At 38.1% G+C, this 19,617-nt stretch overlaps 1 long non-coding RNA gene across 1 annotated transcript in view; it reads left to right on the forward strand.

The window, feature by feature from the left end:
* Window positions 1-14,361: 14,361 nt before the first annotated feature.
* Window positions 14,362-19,617, forward strand: part of LOC113745358 (uncharacterized) — a 9,685-nt gene continuing 4,429 nt past the window's right edge. Inside the window, exons 1-2 of the long non-coding RNA XR_003462111.1 lie at window positions 14,362-14,374; window positions 14,510-14,514. This is a non-coding gene — a long non-coding RNA (uncharacterized LOC113745358). The remainder of the gene's footprint in view (window positions 14,375-14,509; window positions 14,515-19,617) is intronic.

The following is a 19,617-nucleotide window of genomic DNA, read 5'->3' on the forward strand; positions in this document are numbered from 1 at the left end:
TTTATGGAATGTGTTACTAACATCTTAAGCATTAGCAAATCAACAACAAAAACTCACTGTAGCATCAATAGTTGTAGAATACTTCCAAAAATAGGTTTGACAGTCAAATGGCTGCTAATTGTTTGTATGGTTCACTTTATTTTGTTCATAGAGAGTGAGTAGGTTATTCATAAAGTTTAGAATGGGTAGGGATATATCTAATTATACTAAACTAGTTGACAGTGTTGTAGTAATTATCATGTTTTGTACTTTGAAAATGTAAAAAAAAATAATTTGGTTATTTTCATGAAATTTAATTTAACATAATTTATGAAATTTTAATTATGACTAGTCAGATATGTTAATAGCTCCTCCCTTCAACTGCATGTCGAAGTGTCCTTGGGCAAGATACTGAACCTCAAATTGCTCCGGAACGTTGCACCATCATGGCAGCTAATGCCAACAGTGTATGAATGTGTGTGAATGGGTGAATGAAGCAAGAAATCAAATCATGCTTAGTACAGTTGTCATGAACTGGGAAATTAGCTATAGAGACCAAAACCACTTTTTGTACCAGGCTGTAAATATGTTTATTTCTGCTGTGAAGTTGGACATTTTAATACAGGGGCTTATAGAGTTTGAAATTTTCTGTCAAGAACAAGCTTGAGGGTTTGCAGTTTTTAACACTTTTGCATTGGCTTTATTTCCCAGCTGCTTGGTTTAGCCTCAAAAGGCTGCTTGCATATCTGTATATTTTTGTGGCATTAAAATGACTGTGCTCCCCGTCCCATTTGTAAAAACTATTTAAAAACTGTTTTAAATGGTTAGCATAAAATAAGTATATATATTGAAATAGACCCAGATAATACATATCAATCATCAAGCTAGAAAAGGAGAAGAGATTATCCCTAAAACCTTCAGTGTTCTCACTGATGGGAGGAAAGTTTGTTTAACAAAACAGAGCAGGAGCATGAAACATAGCCAGTATGTGTGTGTGTTAGTATGTTCAGTGTGTATGTAGGCATGCTTCCAGTAGTTCCTGCCTACTAATTTCCAACAGTGTTTACACAGCTGCAATTTCCATGAGAGAGAAGAGAAAATGTTTTCATGGATTTACTGCTATTAGCTACACCTCTTTAGCCCCCTCCACTCTCTTCCTCTCTACTGCTGTCCCCTCTCCTCTCTTTTCCTCTCCTTTCCTCCACATTGACTGACTTCAGCTGACTCTAAACACACCTGGTTTTGGGATACGGTGTAGTCTGTTCCTTCAGGCTGAGTGGCTCCATTCATGTTCCTGAGTGCTGACACAGCAAACCAGCACACAGAATATCTTCATATTAACTGACCTTGTTGAAAACTTAGCTGTATTAAGTGTTTTTTCAACACTACAGGGCAGAAATTAGACCAAATAAACAGCTAAAAGCCTTGATGTACTGCAGCAACTCAAGTTCTAAAGGTTCTGAATGCAAAATAAGTAAACAAAACCATTGCAGTCCACTTTTTGTTTGCTTGTTGATGGTCAATCAGTATTTGCTTTAACCAGGGTTTGGAGCAGTATTCTCTGGTGATGTAGCTCTAATTTTGTCCAAGTTTGATACTCCCTAGTGTTAGGGTTCGGCTTTGAGCGTGTTTTCCCATGTTTTTGCCTCTGGTTTAAACTTAGATCATATTTATACCCTGTTTGAGTTAATAGTTTGGTCCCATGGTTTTGTCCCATATTTTCTGGTGTTTTAGCTCTGACCTGGTTTACTATTGACTGTTGACTGTTTACTGTTTTAACCCTGGTTTGGCCTGATATTCTCTGTTGTTGTAACCCATGTTTGACCCAGTATGCACTGGTGTTTTAGTCCACAATTTGTCACATATTTTCTTTTTGTTTATTGAGTGTGAAAGCACACTCTTTATTATTCCTCTTCCTATGTGTGTGTGTGTGTGTGTATATATATATATATATATATATATATATATAATATATATATATTATATATATAATAATAGGGCTGTCAATCGATTAAAAAAATTAACTAATAATCGCAAACATTTCTGTAATTAATCGCGATTAATCGTGATTAATCTATCAATAAATGTATCAATAAATTAAATGCATTTTCTGAGACTGAAGCTTATAATGAATATTTATTTAGTAAAATGATCAAATTAATGTAGAATAAACACAGAGAAAGTAATTTAAATCATTAATTTTATTGGTTAAGGTGCACATATACACGTGCAAATTAAAAAAGCCAGAATGAGGAAATATACTGATGAGTGCCACACTCCTGTAGTGTAGACTGGGTGTTTGCTTTGAGGTGATAGTTAAAGTCGTGTTACTTCTGTGGAATTTAAATTCGCTTTGCAAACTGTGCAAATTGCCTTGTTTTTGTCCAACGAGCCATCGGGCAACTTTTTAAAATGAAATGTTCCCCCTAAAAGTTTCGTCCTTACCATCTTTCCGCTCGCCATAGACTCTCCTTTAGTTAGGATAGATCATAGACATATACATAGATGCCCATTGAGCAGGTGTGCCGTTGCTGCGTTACGTTACCGAGTCCGCCATATTGGATGTGGCAGATCTGCCTGTAAACTAATACAAGCAGGGCCGGTTTTAGCTATGGGCAATGTGGGCGACCGCGCAGTGCGCAGTCTCCGTAAGGGCTTTAAGTTAATGCCTCTTATACACCCGTTCACACAAACACACTAATATATCTGGGAAACAAAGCTCTACTTTGCCACATCCAAAATGGCGGCCGCCACCGGAAGTAAACAAAACCGCGTTAATTGCGTTAATTTTTTTTAACGCGTTAATTCTTTAAAATTAATCGACAAAATTAACGCGTTAATTTTGACAGCACTAATATATATATATATATTGCCTTTTTTCAAGCTTTAAAGGATAGAGACAGCTGAAGAGTGACAGGAATTCGGGGAGAGAGAGACGGGAAATGACATGCGGGAAAGAGCCACAGGTCTGATTCGAACCCTGGGCTTTCGCAGCAAGGACTGAGCTTTCACACATGGGGCGGCTGCTCTACCAACGCCACCCCGGGCTTATTATTATTATTGAGTGTGCCTGAAAGAGCACACTATATACTATTCCTTGGGCTTATTATTGAGTGTGCCTGGAAGCACACTCTTTATTACTCCTCGGGCTTAATATTATTATTATTGAGTGTGCCTTGCACTATATACTATTCCCAGAAAAAAAGGCTTATTGAGTGTGCTTTCCAAGGCGCACTATATACTATTAACAGAAAAACAAAAAAATGGCTTATTGAGTGTGCCTGAAAGCATACTCTTCACTATTCACCATGTTTATTAGTATTATTATTATCATTATTGAGTGTGCCTGAAAGAGCACACTATCTATTATTCCCCATACTTAATTTTATAGAGTGTGCCTGGAAGCACACTCTTTATTATTCTTCTGGCTTATTATTAGACCGGGGAACAATTTGAAAAAAACAATCTGTTGAGTTAGATTTTTATGCTGATTGAAACTAAAATTGGCATGCTGATTCCAAAATTGCAGTCAGTTTTTTTCTAACACAAGTTTTTTCTCCACAGCTTACCCTCCAGATAAGCAAATTTCCACTGATTAGCTGTAGTAAATCTTGCATATTTTTCATATTTTAAAGTAAAACTCTGTGATCAAGACAAGCCATGGGCCCCTCACAAAGTATGCAAGCAGTGTGTCGAGAGTTTACGTATGTGGACCAAAGGAACACGTGACAAGTTGGCTTGGTATTTCCATGGTTTGGTGAGAGCAAAAAGATCATTTGTTTAGTGAAAACATCAGGATTTAACAAGAAAAATAAAAGTAAAATAGAATAGCCTTATCTACCGTCAGCTATAAGACCAATGCCTCATTCAGCTGAAATTCTAGTGCCACTTTTCGAACAACTACCTCCTCTAGAAGATCTGAGTGATGTTGAAGAATGCAGTGACAGCAATGATGCAGATTTTGAAACTCACGAGGATTCAACAAACAAGCACATATCAAGTACAGTGATCCCTCGTTATACCGTGGTTCACTTTTCGCGGACTCGCTGTTTCGCGGATTTTTTTCAGTGTCATTTTGCATGCTTTTTTTTTTTTTTTTACAGCGTACTGTACAGTATGAACGCGCATTGTGTTCTGCGTGCTGTTTAAGGGAGTACTGTACAAAATGTGTGTAAAAGGGTGTATAAAAGTGTGTGGTTAGGGGTTTTACGGCCTTAAAACATGTATAATAATTGTAAAACTCACTTCGCGGATTTCGTTTATTGCGGGTTATTTTTGGAACGTATCCCCCGCGATAAACGAGGGTTCACTGTACAAGTACAGTATTTTTCATGTTCTTTAAGAAAACGGGGATCCTATAGTTCAAAAACTTGACGTGATAGAGAAATACTGAGATCAGTTTCCACACCCAAAAATTTTTTTTAAAACAGCTGTCAGACCTAACTCAATAAAAATTGTCTTCCCCAGTGTTATTGAGTGTGCTTGACAAAGCACACTATCTATTATTCCCCATACTTGTTTTTGGTGTGGGTGCCCAGAGGGTGACCACACTATTGTTCTTCAAATCTTTATTACTATTGGTGTGGGTGCCCAGAGGGTTCTTCTGCGTGTTTCTTTTTTTTTTTTTATTAGCGCCTTGTGAGCTACACACAAGGCACTACTCCTCCAGCACCTGTGCTTTCTCTAACTTCCGAGGCCAAAGTTTATGCAATTTTCGCGTGAAATCAACAAGGAAATGGTCCACGAGACGAGGATGCTGATGGTCATTTCGGCTTTTGGTTTGCGGCACACCTTATAGGGTACTTTTGGCCACCTTCGGGGGGGTTCATTTAGAGATTTTCTATTTCTCTCAGGGTCAGAGGGAGAGGGAGAGAGCACGTGCGTGCGCACCTGTGTCTAATTGCTCAGACACACACACACACACACACACACTGACACACAGACAGACAGACATACTCCTCCACACATAATCAGAGAGGCAGACAGACAGAGACACAGATACACACACACAGAGATAAGACAAAAGGCTTTCAAAATAAGAGCCTTCGAAATAAAAGACTTTGTAAAACTCTCTCCTTAAAAGCTCTCAACTACTTCCACAAATGTTGTACTACAGGAATAAAATGATATCATTAGATTCAGCTCATTTAGGACATTACTACTACACTAACCTTCTACAAACTAACCTTATACAAACTAACGTTCTGCAAACCTTCTACACTTTAAACTACTTATCCTTCTACTACCGACTTCAAACTACAAATTTCACGAAGATCTTGTACTATTAAACGTGTATTCAACTGTTTGTTTTTTATTCAGCTCATTTACAACATTACTACTATACTTATTACTACTATTATTTGACTAATTTCTACTATTAATATTTTACTAATTATTCAACTTTTTCTACACAATTTTCCCATTTAAATACATTGTACAACCTTCAAATCTTTCTACAAACCTTCTACATTTTAACCTACTGCTTCAAACTAACTACTAACCTACTACACATTAAAACAATGAAAGTATGAGGTCATTAAGGTGAACAGCACTGAAACAGAGCAGGGATTGACAGACAGACAGACAGACAGACAGAGAAGACAAAGGGCTTTCAAAATAAGAGTCCCTTCAAAATAAAAGACCTTGTTAAACTTTCATTTACAGACACAAGCATGCACAGACACACATACTCAGACAGACAGACACACGCATACACACACAGACAAGACAAAAGGCTTTCAAAATAAAAGTCCCTTTAAAATAAAAGACTTTGTAAAACTCTCTCCTTAACAGACACAAGCACGCACAGACACACATACTCAGACACACACACACACACATACACACAGACAACACAGACAAGACACAAAAGGCTTTCAAAATAATTTGTATTTAATGTGATTTTAAATTAAATTAAAACTACATACATGTAACTCCATTTTTGTTCCATTGGGTTATGTTTTGTGATTCTTAGTTGATGTTGAAACAGAATAGATTGTTGTGTAAATAAAACATGTAAACATGTTAACAATTACTATATGGGGTGTGCTTTTTATTCTTGAATACAGACCCCCGGCAGCAGCCCACGAGGCACTCTCAAAATTTCTGCGAGAATTTTCTAGTTAGTGCCTCGTGAGCTACACACAAGACACTACTCCTCCATAGCAAACTATGGGGGGCAACTATTGTATTTCTGCATGTTTCTTTTTTTTATTATTCATCTTCCACTCTATTTTGTCCGTGAATGAGGCCCACAGTGGTGAGAGGACCCCAACAAATTGTATATCAAAACGTGTTTTTATCCTGAATCACATGCTATTACCTAGATAAGAGATTCACGATTTTTTTGCAAATTTATTCGTGAAAAACTGTGAAAATTTTCAAATAGGAATGAATGGGAAACCCCGAAAAAACGACAAAACTGAATTTTTCAGGAGACATTTTCTACAATGACCTGCTCTGGCATACTTTCACCGAGAGACTTCATTTAAACTTTAAAATGTAGGTACTCTTGCCTTCTCTTCAGTAATTCACTTTACTTATCGACTCCTTTTATACTTTTTGTTCATTCACTGATCAATCATGATGATCAATTTTGTTAAATTTCTGGGTTTATAATGGGTGTGTATTGTGCGGAATGTTCGCGCTAGAGTGGGTGACATCATCAGCTAAAGTGAGGACCAGAGAAAAAAATCTGTGAAAAAATAAAACGTATTCGACTACCGTGGCCTCAAATGCCACACTATAGACATGATTACCTCTCAAAACGTAGGAAAATTCGAGGAACACTCCTGAAGCTGTCAGCTTTATAGTTTCGGGGTCAGACACAAAGATGCGCGAGCAACACGCACCTACTGCCAAATCTACTCCCATGTTAATTTGAGAAGAGACATTTCCAAAAAGAGCAGGGAGCACCTGTGCTTTCTCTCACTCCTAAGGCCAAAGTTTATACAATTTTCACCTGAAAATCAGCAAGGAAATAGTCCACGAGATGAGGATGCTGATGGTCATTTCGGATTCGCCACACCGTTAGGCATTTTTGGCCACCTGTTCGAGGTAGTTCATATAGAGATTTTCTGTGTCTCTCAAGGGGAGAGTGCCTAATTACTCTGGCCTGCAGCTGACCCTGGTTGCTTGGCAACCTCAAGCCTGCCTTTGACTAACTTTATTGATGTCTGAAGGCAATGATGACACAGTTTGTTGTATTAATACTGAATTTGCTGAGCAGTGTCAATAATAACGTATGGGGGTGATGGGACAGAATCAGACACACTTAAAATTTCTTTAGAAATTTTTCTAGTTCTGTCCAACATTCTCTGGCATTTTGATCCAATATTCAATAGTATTTCAGCCACTGTTTTGTCTATTATTCTCTGGTATTGTAATCCAGGTTTGATCTAGTGTTTATGTTTTAGTCCTAGTTCTATGAGGTTTAGCCCCTTTCTCTAATAATCAATGGTGCACTCTTGGTTTATTATTTATCAATCCAATACTTGCTTCATTGTATTCATGTATTTGTGTCATAGCCCTGGCAAGTGAAATTCATTTTTTCAAATTTGAAAAACTTATACTTATTATAGTACTTATATTTATTATACCTAAAACTTGTAAAAATGTGGTTTAGCCATTCATGTCTCCATCAGAATGAATTGGAATAACTTACTTACTGGTTACTCATCCTGTACGATCATCAGATCAGAATTTTCATTTGTCTTATATATTGGTTTTTTAAACACCTGCAAAACCAATGATATTCCAGCCTCATCTGTATTTTGTGTTTTGTGCTAATCAGCAAATGTGAGCATGCTAAACAAAGATGGTAAACAATGCACCTGTTAAACATCAACGTGTTAGCATGCTGACATCAGGATTAAAGTTAAAAGCAAGTCTACACTTTAAACACGATTTATTCATTTCCCCTGGTTCCTCACTTCACTTTCCATATAGAGCAAGTCTAGACTGTGCTCTTTATATTATTATTTACAAAGGCTCAAAAATTCCTACCATGAGCAAGCACTTGGTGATGGTGGCAAGAAAAAAGTTCCTTGATCAAGGCTGTGGTTCTGATGACATCCACTACAAATATTATTTGAATTATTGCCAGTATTACTCCCTTTACCTCTACTATGTTTAATTACTATGTTTTTACAATAGCCCAGAATGGACTGTAATTACTGGCTCTATGTTGTGTCTTTCACGCATTAACCATATTCCACTGTAGTTTTTGCTTCATACTAGGAAGGTGAAAGAGAGGTGAGGGTTGCAATCTACAACTTCACTCCTGGATGCCTTACCCACCGTTCCTTTAAAAGCAGTGTAGGGCTCAAGACATTATTCTGTGGTCTTGGATTCTTTGGTATTTACACTCTTGAAGGAAGAAGTTAATTAAGATAGTCTATTGCTGGAAAGTTAATTTTGATCGTGAATTTTGAAAAAAAAATAGAGCAATAAAAGTGTCTTATGATCTAGTTTCTAGATTTTTTCTGAATAAATAATGTATTTAAATTTTTCTGTTTTATATATATTTTTAAATTTTGGTTCTTATTTATCTCTGTTGCAGATTCTTATTTTTTTTTTATTTTTTTTTTTTACAGTTTCAAACCTTACTTAATTACAGATTTTCTTTCACTTTCAGATTGTTGTTTTTCAGTTTCAGACTTTTGATCCTGATTGTCAGTACATGCTCAAGGCAGGACTCAGACACAGAGCAGATGTAAATTTAGTGAGCTTTATTCAGGAAAAGGCAGCATGAGAAATCCTCTGAACACAGTGAAAATATCGGGCTACAAAAACTCCTAATATGCGTCTTCCCTATTGGAGGACGCATGGCTGTGAAAAACAAAAAGTTGCTCCAAAAGGAGGAATAACACTATGGTTCTAACTACACACTAACTAACTAAATACAGTAACCTAACCTAAACTAAGAATCAAGGTGATCCATCTGTGTAACGGTATTTGTATTCGTCCCCAACCGTCACGGTACGGGCATCACGGTTTGGTGCATGCAGTCATACGACGAATACATCTGAGTGAGTTTAAAAAAAAGTAAAGTCCTCACTGGTGGCGGTAATGAGCCGAAAAACCTGCCAGAAACAGTCGTTACAAAAGAAGAAGAAGTAGTTACAAAAAAGGACAAAGAAGAAAAGTGATGGAAGATGTGGAGTTGGAGGAAGCGCCAGCTTAATTTAATTCAGCTGTTTGGGAGCACTTTGGCTTCCCAGTACAATATAATGGTGATGGCACGCGAGTGGTGGACAGCGATATTACATCCCGAACCTCCATTTGCACCCAATTCCTTATCATATTCAGTTCAAAGTTCAGAGTTCTCCTCACCTTCAAAGCCCTCCAGAACCAGGTAGGTAGGATGGGGCATCCTGCCTCCGCTCCTCCTCCCAGGAGGCTTGTGCTGCAACCTCCCTTTTGAACTCTCTCCACCAACACATTTGTGACTGTACAGACTTAAATACTTTCAAATCATTGCTCTAAAATTGTTGTTTGTATTCATCAGTGATGGTGTACACAACATGGCCTAATTCTGTTAGTAAAACAATGCAACAATTCGCGAAGATAAGATAAGATTTTACTTGTGTAATTGTACCCTTTCTTGCTACACTCAAAAGCCTATTATAATGCTAAATGTCTCCAATAACTGGAGGGAGCTACTGCCATGAATTGTAGATGGTAACTAAATGAAATACATTTATAGTAATTAAATTGATGTATAGTACTTTACATTTATTGCAATAAGTGACAAGACAAGAAATTTGAAGAATAAGTCATGTTATACAGCCTGTCACAGTGCAGGTCAGTGAGGTTAGGACTGACAGCAAAGTTTCATGCTTCATAGTCATGAACAAATGTCAGTACCGTGCAGTTAACAAACATATCAGAGTCAGGTTCTGAGTTCGATCAACACAGAACTTAACACATTTCAAAACAATAGTTGTGAGATTCAAACACAGTACAATATGTTTGTGTTGATTTGTCCTGTACACGTGACATCCATTGCACGTCTGTCCGTCCTGGGAGAGGGATCCCTCCTCTGTGGCTCTTCCTGAGGTTTCTTCCACATTTTTTCCCTGTTAAAAGGGTTTTTGTGGGCAAGTTTTTCCTCACTCGAACCGAGGGTCTAAGGACAGAGGGTGTCACTCCCTGTACAGATTGTAAAGCCCTCTGAGGCAAATGTACTTTGTGACTTTGGGCTATACAAATAAAATTGATTTGATTTGATTTGACAGTGCCCTTTTGTGAAAATCCCCAGGGGTCCTAACAGTTGTGGGAAAGGAGCCGAAATATCCCTTTATATCATTTATGAAATGGTTATCATTTAGGCGATTTGTTGTGACTTTGTATTCAATATATATATATATATATATATGATGTGTGTGTGTGTGTATATATATATATTTTGATATTAATATATATATATATATATATAGTATATATATGATATAATATATATATATATATGATGTTATATATATATAGATATAAGATATATAAGAGATATATATAATATATATGAGTGTGTGTGTGTGTATATATAATATATATATATATATATATATATATATGTAGGAAATACTCCTAAATTTTAATTTTTCATGGTACAATGTGAACACTAATAATATGCTAACAGACATAGCAAACAAACAAATAATTTAGTCAAAAGAATTACCAGACTTGATCATAATTGTATTTAACCTGAAAAAAAGTGTACACTTATTTTTAGTTTGAATACAGGGTGTATTTTCAAAATTCAGGATCAAAACTTGAAATTTCAGTTTCAGATTTTTAGTTTTTCAAGTACAAAACATTGACCCTGATGTAGCTCCATACACACATGTTCTATACATAATTGTTCCCAGTATTCTGCAAAAGTCACTCCTTAATCAGACACCCGCATTCACCAGACACCAGACTGTTCATCAGTGATAGTTTGCAACACAGACATATATACGTAGACGCCGTATTGAGCGCTGAATCGTACGTTGACGTCCGCCGGCATTTTGGATGTGGCAAAGTAGAGCACAACACACGAAGCTGTATAGATATGTATGTTCACACTGTCCCCCGTGTATATATGTTCATCAATGTGCACCCCCCCTGGTATTTTTTATATATTCACACTGTTTATACTGCTATACTACATGTGAATATCTTTTATATTGTGTCATATTTATACTGTTTATATTTGCTGTATTTTCTTTTAGATCTGTTAAACTTATTTTTATTTCATGTTTATTGCAGGGATATATAATATAATATATATATATATAATATATATATATATATACAGATTAATCAAAATCGGTTAAATGTAAACGTTAGTGCCTTTATTCAGAAACCTCATGTCACATCTACATCAGGATCTGGTTATTATAGACACTGATTAAATGTTAAATATAAATATTTAAATATTTATCATACAGTAACAGTGTTACACACATTTACTGTAAACACTCAGCATTAGAAAAATACATACGTTGGTTTGGTGCTTACATAAGGAGTAAACATTTATAATCATAACTTTAAAAGTTACATACATTGTTTTCAGTGCCTATTTGTTTCCCAGATATATTAGTGTGTGTGTGAATGGGTGTATAAGAGGCATTAACTTAAAGCACTTTGTAGAAAGGCGCTTGATAAAGTTCAGTCCATTTCCTTGTATTAGTTTACGGCAGGGGTCTCAAACTCGCGCCCGTGGGCCAATGCGGCCCCGGGGCGAGAGTTTGTGGCCCCCGCCATAATATGAAAGTTTAATGTAGCGCGGCCCCGAGTTTGATATGTATGGCATTTACAGTGTTGTGTCGGAGCTGAACGACCTACCAATCACGGTGGGGATATGGCCGCGGGGGCGGGACATCGGCCGGGCTTGATGTAGCAGAGAAACATTTCTCAATGAAAGATACAGCAGCGTTGCCATGGAGCACAACTCACAACACTTAAAAAAATAGTTTTCTTAAGTTTCTGCCCAGCGGTACATTATACATATATAGACGTATCTAAATAATTATATATATAATTGCCCCACACAATGAACATAACATATATTCTATAGATGTAAAAGTAGTCAAAACAAATGACATCGACAACAGCACGGCCTATAACAGTCCTGTGCAGTCGCCTTTTTTGCGCTCGCTATCTCGGTACTTTCTACATCTACAGTACAAATGCCATGGGTGTCATGTCATCAGAAAGACGTGAACAAGAGCGTAAAAGCAAAGCAGACTGCTACCGGGCTTTTATCCGCCGACCGCCTGCTGCGGTTACAGTAAAAAGAAGCGAGAATGACGTATGTGTAGTGAGACGTTCACTGTCTTGATTGAAACGTCAATGCGGACAGTGACAACAAGCCAAACGTGGCTCGGCTATGCGAGAGGAGGCGCGCCAGGTCCGAGTTCAGAGAACAGTTCATGTTCTTCAATGTTCCATTCATGTTCAGAAAGAAGGTTTAAAGGTAAAGAACTGTTAATACAGACATTTGAATCTGAATACAGTAGACTGAAGAAATCACATATAGTCGCTAACGAGATAAATCTATATTATTATTTTTCATGATTATTATATTTATTTATTAGTGATTGATTTATTTTCTTAGTGATTCTTAATTCTTTTATTATTTTTTCATTGATTCTTAATTTATTATTTTTTCAACTTATTGTGTTAAAAAATAGAGAAAAGAGATTTGACAAGATTGGAATTTTTTAAACAAAGCTTTTCTTATGGAAAACCGGATGCGGCCCAGCCTCACCCAGACTCTGCCTCCAGCGGCCCCAGGTAAATTGAGTTTGAGACCCCTGGTTTACGGGCAATCTGCCACATCCAATATGGCGGATGCATAACGTATCGCAGCAACAGACCAACCTGCTCAATGAGGCGTCTATGTATATCTATGGTTTGCAATGTCACAAGTGTACTGAGAGTGGTTCAGATACTTCCTGTTTCCTGCTAAACTCTTTTTCAGGGAATGAACAGAGAACAAAAATGCCACCTGCTGGTTAAAATCGAAACACATATCTATTATAAATCACAGAAAGTCACAGCCACAGGATGTTTGTCAACATCAGTTCAGTTTTTTCTCAATTCTACTCAATGTATCACTTGTTTTTGTATTTTTTTCAATTAACCCTTCACACTTTGTATAAACGTGGAAGTCACCACAATAACAAAAAAATCAATTCTTTATTTATTTTTTGACACGAAGAGTTTGTTACATATAATTAACCATTATAATTCAAATGTATGTGTTTTTGTTGTTTATGTTATTTTTCCATCACATCATAGACCCCAAGAAATACATACACATAATACAGAATAATCGGTCAAATGAAACAATTTTGGTTGTCTTCTTACAGTATGCACACTTCCATCTTATTCTTCTTCTTCTCATTCGGCTTTTTCTCTTCAGGGGTCGCCCAGCGAATCAGTTGCTCCATCTAACCCTGTCTTCTGCATCCTCTCTCTCACACCAACTACCTCATGTCCTCTTTCACTGCTTCCATAACCTCCTCTTTGGTCTTCCTCTAGGCCTTCTGTCTGGAAGTTTCAAAACTCAGCTCCTTCTACCAATATATTCACATCTCTTCTTTGGACATGTCCGGACCATCTGAGTCTGGCCTCTCTGACTTGTCTCCAAAACCTCTAACTGTGCTGTCCCTCTGATGTACTCATTACTGATCCTACTTGGTCACTCCAAAAGAGAACCTCAGCATTTCATCTCTGCTACCTCCAGCTCTGCCTCCTGTCTTTCCCCAGTGGCACTGTCTCTAGACCAAACATCACTGGTCTCACCACAGTTTTGTACACCCTCCTTTCATTTTAGCTGAAACTCTTCTATCACACATCACCCTGACACTTTTCTCCACCCGTTCCAACCTGCCTGCACACGCTTCTTCACCTTTTTCCACACTCTCCATTGCTCTGGACTGTTGAGCCTAAATACTTAAAATCCTCCACCTTCTTTATCTCTTCTCCCTGTAACCCTCACCTTCCACTTGCGTCCCTCTCATTCACACACATGTACTCCGACTTGCTGTGGCTAACCTTCATTCCTCTCCTTTCCAGGGCGAACCTCACCTGTTCCCTGCTCTCAATACAGATCACAATGTCATCTGCAACATCATAGTCCATGGAGATTCCGATGCAGTCCACCTCCACTTGAACTCCTCTGTCACACCTACAGCACACCTCACCACTGTCTTACAGCCCTCATACATGTCCGCACCGTTCTAACATACTTTCTGTCACTCCAGATCCTCATACAATACCACAGTTCCTCCTGGGCACCCTGTCACAAGCTTTCTCCAGATCTACAAAGACACAGTGCAGCTCCCTCTAAACTTCTCTGTACTTCTCTATCAACATCCTCAAAGCAAATACTGCATCTGTAGTAGTCTTTTTCGGCATGAAACCATACTGCTGCTCACAAATGCTCACTTCTGCCTAGTCTAGCTTCAACTACTCTTTCCCATAACTCATGGATGGCTCATCAGCTTTATTCCTCTGTAGCTGCCACAACTCTGCACAGCTCTTGTTCTCAAAAATGGGCACCATCACACTTATCCTCCATCTCTAGCATCTTCTCACTATCTAAGATCCTGTTGAACAACCAGTCAAAAAAATGTACTGCCATCTTCCTAGACACTTCCATAACTCCACAGGTATATCATCAGGGCTGAGTGCCTTTCCGCTCTTCATCCTCTTCAATGCCCTCCTCATTATCCTCACAATCTTTGCTACTTCCTGGTCCAAACACAGTCACCTCTTCTGCTCTTCTCTCTCTCATTTTCCTCATCATCAACTCTTCAAAGTACTCTTTCCATTCCATAACACTACTGGCACCTGTCAGTACACTTCCATCCCTATCCTTAATCATCCTAGAGTGCTGCATGTCCTCCCATCTCTATCTCTCTGCCTTGCCAACCTGATAAGATCAGTCTCGCCCTCCTTACTGTCCAACCTCAGCATCAAGTCATCGTAAGCTCCTGTTTGGCCTTTGCCACCTCAACTTTCACCTTATGCTGCATCTCCCTGTACTCCTGTCTAACCTTTCTCCGTACACACTCCTTCACCTCCTCATTCCACCACCAAGTCTCCTTATCTACTTTATGTTATGGGAATTTTAAAGAAAAACCTTACATAAGTAGGATCGGATTCAAAACATTAAAGTTTAAGTTGAATTTATGTTCTGTACAAGAGAGCGTTTCACAGTGCAACACACTAAAGGGGTTACAGAGAAAAAGCTCCCCGAGGAGCTCTGACAGTTGGTTCTTATACATTTTCCTAAAGATGGGCTGTCTCAACCCCTGTAAATTGTTAACAGACAATTATACACTTGACCTTACCCTGCCAGTCCTCAGGAAAACAGCAATAAAGGGAAGTGCCTCAGACATGTAATAAATAGAAACAAACATCGTTAGTTAAAACATCTAACTAGCTGTGTAACCCTGATTTTTATAACATTTCCCCCCTGTTGTACTATTTCAAAAGGTACAAAATATAATCAAAAATAAAAATTATCAGTGTTCAATAGTTGGTACAAGTAATGATGGATGAGGTGGGAGCGAAAAACCTGTCGGCAGTTCTTTACATTCTTATTGTTTCATACTGTTGCTTTCTAGACAGGAAAATTCTCCCCATGGCCCCGCTACCCCGCGGCCAATAATTTATAGAGAAACTGTTACAATCACTTCAGTATACTTAATCACTCAAAAAGATGTAAAATATTAATGCAGAAAATCATTCTGATAACAGCAATGTATAGATACATTTATGAATCTAATAAAGAAAAATAAAAACAGGCTGATTGACTCATCGGACCCTCTTTCCTGCCTAAACGAAAACGAAAAAAAACAAAACCTTTAAATGTGTATACAATTTTCCATCAGTCTTTTTCTCTTTAGCATACATTACATCAGACACTACTGTAGTGTGCTGGGAACAAGACTAAACAAGTGTCTTTCTTAGCCGGTGCTTCTCCCCCATGGGCGGGTAGATTGACTCTTCTACTCGTGAACTGGACCCATTCTTCATATTCGTCCTCATTCTCGTATCTAACCACACCTTGTCCTTCAGTCATCTCATGCCTCTCGAACCACAACTGTGGAGACAGGCTGATAGAACAATTGTTGTTTCATTAGTGCGGTAGTAATCAATCTTTGTATCAATTGTCATACATGGAATACAACAGCATCCGCAGGTGACCAGGACAGCAATTGCAATTCCTACAGACATTATCAGTACCTTTAGGATGTTTCCCCATCTCTCAATATGTTTTCCATCCATTTTGTGATGGATCTGTTATACCTGAGTTGTCTGCCAGCTTGTCTGACAGTGAGGTCAGTCCTTCCAGTGCCTTTGTGATGCTGCCATCAGGTGGCTGTGTTATTTGGGATGAAGGTACAACAAGATTTCCAAATATCTTACACACACCTCCTTCAGCCAGTAGCAGTCTAAAGCTAATCTGTTCTGCCAGGCCATTCGACTAGTTTTATCTAATTGTTCGTGGATTCCTCTAAATCCATCACGAGTGTAATTAATAAAGCGTTGTTGATTATAATAGATGTAATTATCCAATCCACATTTTTATTTATTGTACCCACCAGGTAAAGAATGATTCAAAACCTGCGCCACCTGGTTTCTAGCTTTGAACCATTTGGGACCCCCTGGGAACACCAATTGAATCTAAATAGACTCTAGAACAAATGAAGTGGGTATTATCTTCTCATGTTTAACTCTGTGCATATCTTCTGTATTTAGTTTAGGAAACTGTGGACTCGTGGGAAACAAGTATGTAGGCATCATTAAGTGAATCAGAGTGCAGGTACCATACCAGAGTTTAGGCACTTAGGTCTTAACCTCTGTCCTCCACATTACCACCATATTTTCTAATCGTGCATAGTCACAGCTCATCAGTGATCCCATAGGGATTTTCTCCTACCGTAATTATAGTGCCACATCGTGCAGGGATCCTGTGTCTTGTCCTCTACTTTTTCCCCGTTCCCTAAACGACAGGTGTAATTCTCCTCGTATGGTGTGAACCATGGTGGAATAGTCTTAGTGGAAACAGCTGGAAAGGGATACTGGAGAGTGGTACAGTCCGTAATATTAGGTTGTATGTGAAAGACTCAGCATTACTGCTGGCAACAGGTTTACCCATCCTTTTCCTGTCGTCTATGGCTTTCCTAAGTTTAGCCTTGATTGACCATTCGCTCTTTCCACTAGTCCTGCTAATTGTGGATGATAAGAACAACTAGAAAATTTCTAAAGAAATTTTGAGTGTGCCTGACTCTGGCCCCGTCGTCCCCATACATTATTACTGACACTGCTCGCAAATCAGTACTAGAAAATAAATTTTGGAGAGTGACGAGTGGGCTGTTGCTGGGGGTCTGTATTCAAAACGCACACCTCAAACAGTCATTTTAACATGTTTTATTAGACACAGGAGCAGCTAGCACTTACGTGTACAATTAACATTAGCATTTTAGCTAGCAAGTTAGCAATTAGCATGTTAACATTAGCATTTGAGCATTAGCATGTAACGATGATGGACTAGCAGTTAGCATTAACATGTTAACAAGAGCATGTTAACATTAACATGTTAGCATTAGCATGTTAGCATTAGCATTTTAGCGCTAATGCGCTAGCATGTTAACATTAGTATGTTAGCATTAACATGTTAGCATTAGCATGTTAGCATTGGCATGTTAACGGTGATGGACTAGCAATTAGCCATTAGCATATTAACATTAGCTGTTAGCATTGAGCATGTTGCATATTAGCCATGTTAACATTGCATGTTAGCATTAGCATGTATTTAATTCCTAGTGGCTACTGGTAATTATCATTAGCATGTTAACGAGCTAGCTGCTCTCTGTCTCTGTCTGCCATTTTAGACAGACAAGTTCAAATTAAGTGCAAGAACTACTAAAATGGCTGCCGCTCGGCTTCTGGTGGCCCCTCCCCCCTCTCTCCTTCAAGCAGGCTGAGGTTGCCAAGCAACAACCTAATCACAGCATGCAGCTAATCTGCACCTGTTAGAATTAACTTAGCATGTTATTGCTGATGGCTGAGGGTTAGCAATTAACATGAGCATGTTAGTAATCAACATGTATTTAATTCCTAGTTGCTAAGTTAATTCAGCATATTTTAGCATGGCGCTAATGTTTGCAAACTAGCATGTCTTACAGCTTGCTGCTAACGCTCTGCTGTTCTGTTTGCCATTTTTACACAGACCAGGTTCAAATCAGAGATGGGAGTAAGTCCCATACATGCAAGTCTCAAGTAAGTCCAGTCACTAGCCCTCAAGTCTCAAGTAAGTCCAAGTCCTCTCTATAGGAGGATCAGTAAGTCAAGTCCAAGCAGAGCTTAAGTCAAGCAAGTCAAGTCGAGTCACAGTCAAGTCTTTAGTTTTTTCAATGTCTGTATTCACAAACCTGTTTTTCCGAGCAATCTTTTTTTTTATGTTAGCCAACAAGATACTGTTCAGCTGAAGTAATCTTTTTAAAACACATATGAAATAATGTCATACTGTATGTGAAAAGAAACAAGTAACACATATGCTTGGTGCCTGAAATCAACTGCTGTATTGAGCGTCTACCGGCAGGGGGAGAGAGAAAACTCCTGGAGTGGTCTCCATGGGAGGTAATTGGGTATGAAGAACGAGGACAATTTTCTAAATTTATATCCATGTAGAACAAGTTAAGTTGAGACAGTCATTAGCTTTTCTAACAATAAAAAGTGATAGACTTTTAAATTTTAATTTATGTTTTTTTTTAACCTATGAATTTTTTGCTTCTTTTTAACCTGTTAATGACCAATGACTTTTATAAACAATTCATATCAAGAGTAAGTATCAAAATTTCTTTCTGTGTAATTCGAAAATCTGCCATCACTCGTTACCTGAGTCAGATAGCATCCTGTTGTTTGTGTGTGAGAAAGTGTGTGTGCATTATTCCCGCACCACTTAATTAGTCAAATAAGTCCATGGTTTTTTAAACACTGTGGTTATATCAGGCATTATCACTTTAAATAACAAATAATTTCAAGCCACACGTCTTTGCCTTTTTTGCAAGCAGGCACAGCGTTTATTGTGCTCTATTGTGTCAGGTTGATACACTGAACTGATCAAATTTCAAACTTGTGATAATATGTGAGCAATGAAGTTCACTCACTGGACAATGAACCTAGCCTGGTCACCTTGGTCACTGCTGAAGAGGCCTAGTTTCTTGCCAAGCCAATCAATAAGCCAAACAGGCAGAAGATGAGTATTAGAACATAGAAGTTAAACTCAAACAGAAATGGGGTGATCTGGCCTGTCAGAGAAACACTTCTGTGTAACATTTGTGATTGCCCACATAAGGTTAAAATGTGTGACAAGATAACGTAAGAATAAATGCCTGTGCCACAGCTCTGGAAAACGTAAAATAATGAAAATCATTGCTTGAAAATAAAGAATACCTCTACCAGCAGCAAGTAGGTAGGGCTGTTGACAGTGTGATACAATGAACTGATCAAACTTTCTTTCAACTTGTGATAATATGTGAGCAGTGAAAGTCACTCACTGGACAATGAAACCTAACCTGACACCCCAAGAGGTGATATTTTTTTGTGTGGTGTGTGTGTGTGTGTGTGTGG

This window comes from Larimichthys crocea, unplaced genomic scaffold, assembly GCF_000972845.2.
Source record: "Larimichthys crocea isolate SSNF unplaced genomic scaffold, L_crocea_2.0 scaffold677, whole genome shotgun sequence".
NCBI lineage: Eukaryota > Metazoa > Chordata > Actinopteri > Sciaenidae > Larimichthys > Larimichthys crocea.